General features: G+C 47.1%; 1 pseudogene; it reads left to right on the top strand.

Annotated features, from left to right (window-relative positions):
- Nucleotides 1-514: 514 nt before the first annotated feature.
- LOC144826757 (28S ribosomal RNA) lies at nt 515-1,482 on the top strand (annotated as a pseudogene).
- Nucleotides 1,483-3,686: the final 2,204 nt, after the last annotated feature.

The following is a 3,686-nucleotide window of genomic DNA, read 5'->3' as shown; positions in this document are numbered from 1 at the left end:
ATAGATGTGAATTTTTCTAGATGTGCTTTTTCTAATTAGATGTGCAATTTGTTTTATATATGTGTGCTTAGAACAATGTAGATATAGTGTGTACATCATACTTATTGAAATGTCTTGAATGATGAATAGGTATCAAATAATCGCATACACATAATTATCACACATTGATTATTGATGTCCTGCTAATCATATTTTAATTTCTCAGGACTGTTCGTAGACAATCTTAAAATTGTTGGAATAGTACTGCAGGGTGTACTATCTCTGACCTATACGTGATCCCAGTTCAAGTGAGGTCAGCAATTGTGGCTGTACTCCGGAGCGAAAGAATGTTGAAAGCAAAACCGAATTGACGCTGATGGGCAGCATAATAATCCAGAATGAGCCACCGCGAGGTGGTACAGATTAGGCAAATGCCTCGTCATCTAATTAGTGATGCACATGAATGGATGCACTAGATTCCCACTGTCCCTACCTACTATCTAGCAAAACCACAGCCACGGGAACGTGCTTGTCCGCATCAGCGGGGAAAGAGGGCCTGTTGAGCTTGACTCTAGTCTGGCACTGTACAGAGATATGAGAGGTGTTGGATAAGTGGGAGGCCCTCGGGCCGCCGGTGAAATACCACTACTCCTATAGTTTTTTCACTTACCCGGTGAGGCGGGGTCGAGCCCCGTGGGGCCCTCGCTTCTGGCTCCAAGCACCCGGCACCCATGACCCGCTCTGGGGACAGTGGCAGACGGGGAGTTTGACTGAAACCTCCCACGGAGCAGAAGGGCAAAAGCTCGCTTGATCTAGATTTTCAGTATGAATACAGACTGTGAAAGTGGGCCTCACGATCCTTCTGACTTTATGGGTTTCAAGCAGGAGGTGTCAGAAAAGTTACCACAGGGATAACTGGCTTATGGCGGCCAAGCGTTCATAGCGACGTCACTTTTTGATCCTTCGTTGTCGGCTCTTCCTACCACTGTGAAGCAGAATTCACCAAGCGTTGGATTGTTCACCCACTAATAGGGAATGTGAGCTGGGTTTAGACCGTCGTGAGACAGGTTAGTTTCACCCTACTGATGATGTGTTGTTGCAATAGTAATCCTGCTCAGTACGAGAGCAACCGCAGGTTCTGACATTTGGTGTATGTGCTTGGCTGAGGAGCCAATGGGGCGAAGCTACCATCTGTGGGATTATGATTGAACACCTCTAAGTCAGAATCCCCCCTAAACCGTAACGATACCGCAGTGCCGTGGAGCCTCGGTTGGCCTGGAATAGCCGTCCTCTCTTGGGGGGCTGGTGCGTAGAGCCGCTCGTTTTGGAACTGGAGCGCGGACGGAAGGTGGCCGCCTCCATCGCCCTTAGTGCACCGCATGTTTGTGGGGCACCCAGTGCTAAATCATTCGTAGACGACCTGATTCTGGGTCAGGGTTTCGTAAGTAGCAGAGCAGCTACCTCGCTTCGATCTATTGATAGTCATCCTCTGCGCCAAGCTTTTGTTTCTGCGCGCATGGGTGCCCGCGGACGCCCTCCTCCACCACAACCAGGGGTGTGTCCCTCTGCCACGGAGGGGGTAACCCTGGTGTAGTTTGTAAAAAGCTGTACTAATTTGTTGGTGGGGATTGTGCCTCCCTGGTGAGGCTGTTCACTCATCTATGTTCTTCCTCGGAAGGAATGTCGTACTTGTTGAAGTTATTGCCTGTGCTGTTGGTGTGCTGGTGTTTGCCTGCTTCCGTAGAAAGCCTGGTGCAATGTTCCTGCTTGGAAGCTGCTTCTTCCTACAGGTCTGAGTGAGGTCACTGCCGCTCTTCACATACCACTCATAAACTGTAAAACCTCCTTGCTGCTTTGTTGTCCTCCTTGAGCTGTTTCAATGTGTCATCAACTGTGCTCCCAAACAGCTGTTCCCCTCTGAATAGGGTATCCAGAACGTTCGCCTGTACCTCTGGCTTGAACCCCGATATTTTCAGCCATGAGTGATGGCGTAGGTTGATCCCCATCATCTAGTGGCTTGAGGTGTTTACCACAACCAATCCTGATTTCAGGCATGTGTGTGTGATGTTTTTATCCTCTTCTGCCAGGTGTGCAGCTCTCTTTTTGTACTGATCTGGCAGGTGCTTCACAGGTTCAGCCATTCCCTCATAGTGCTGACAGGCGTGTCTGTTCAGGAGGGCATTCGAATATGCGATGCACCACTTGTTTGCTTCACTGTGCTCGAAGTTTTGACCCATTAAGTCCATCCTCTTGCTCTCCTTATCAGGAGGTGATCCTGATATTGTGGAATTGCTGGTCCTTTTCAGTGCTGTTGAGGTGATGGCCGAATCAGCCGGTACTCTACCCTTGATGTATGCTGGGTCATTAGCTGAATACTTCCATTTTTTTTCTGCCCTTAGAGTCACAGCTCTACCAGTGGCAGGTTCTTTTTTTTAAAAATGTTTAACTTTATTTATCAGTTTGTCACATAGTTACCAGGAATGCAGTAGTAATCACAGGCAATTAAGTTAGCCAAAATAGAGGTTTTTGTATACAAAGATTAGTTCAAATTAGTTATGCATTACAGAGCAAAGAAGTGCAAAAATGCAAAGGAAAACAGCCCAGTACCATTGCGATACTTATTATTTAGTTGCTCATTTTCTTAGGGGTGTGTGACATCTTAGTGCATTTGCGAAATACACACGTCCTAAGCAGAGTGTAATGGTTCTGCGCCTTCGGTAAATGATGCAGCAAGTTATTTAGGCAGTCATACCCTGCGTTATGTAGAGTACATTAGCGGGAGCCACTTACCTACTCCAGTGAGTACAATGCCCTTAGTCAACTGCGGGGCCGAGTCGCATTGACAGGATGCGAGGTTAGTTCTTACGGGGCCCCAAATGTCCCTGGGCCGTGATGTAGAAAGCACCGTAATGGCACACACCTCACTCTTAGTGTTACATGACACCACGCTGCTCAACCAGCCCTGTACTGTGGGTGCCGTCCTGCTGTGGCCGGTTCTTTGACAGCCTCCCTACCTTGATCTAGTACGCTTAGTAGCGCTTCCAAGAATTAGTTCCGTGGTTTTGATGGCAAGAGGTTCTCCACTAGGAAACAAGACTATGGTTTTTCCTCCTCCAGATGCACTCCATACTTATCTGCAGCCTTTTTGATAAATTAGTCATACATACCAATGCCGTCTGGAGACGAAGGCCACGTTGGTTAGGAATTTACCCTTTCCACTGAGTAGTCTGTCTCTAGGTCTTGCTACTGAGACTCTGTGTATTCTGATTCCCTTGAGCCCTGACACATGCCCTGTAGTTGTTCCTCTTCTTCTTTGTAGAAGAGTTCCTCTTCATTCTCTTGAGGCTTTGGTGTCAAAGGAGTGTCAATCTCTTTGATGACCTTACCACTCTTATCTTTTGGCATTGAAGTCTAAGGTGGTATCCAAAATCCCTTCAAATATTCGCCAAATTATTTTCTTTTTCTAAGCAAGGCGGCCATTTCGGCCCACAAAATGCCTTTTCTTCTGTTCAATTTCAGCTGACTTTTTTTGGCGTTGAGGCTCGACATCGAATTTATTTTCAACATTGAAGAATCCCATGACAACGTATCGGTCGTCGAGCTTCAGTGTTGTTCTAGAGACCTCTTCTTTTTCAACATCAAAGCATCTTTCCATTGACCGCCCTTCGATGACTGTGGCTTTTCTGGTGATGTCCTCATACGGTGTC

Source organism: Lissotriton helveticus, chromosome 3_2 (assembly GCF_964261635.1).
Source record: "Lissotriton helveticus chromosome 3_2, aLisHel1.1, whole genome shotgun sequence".
Lineage (NCBI taxonomy): Eukaryota > Metazoa > Chordata > Amphibia > Caudata > Salamandridae > Lissotriton > Lissotriton helveticus.
Note: the sequence above shows the minus strand (reverse complement) of the source record. Positions and strands in the feature narration are given on the sequence as shown.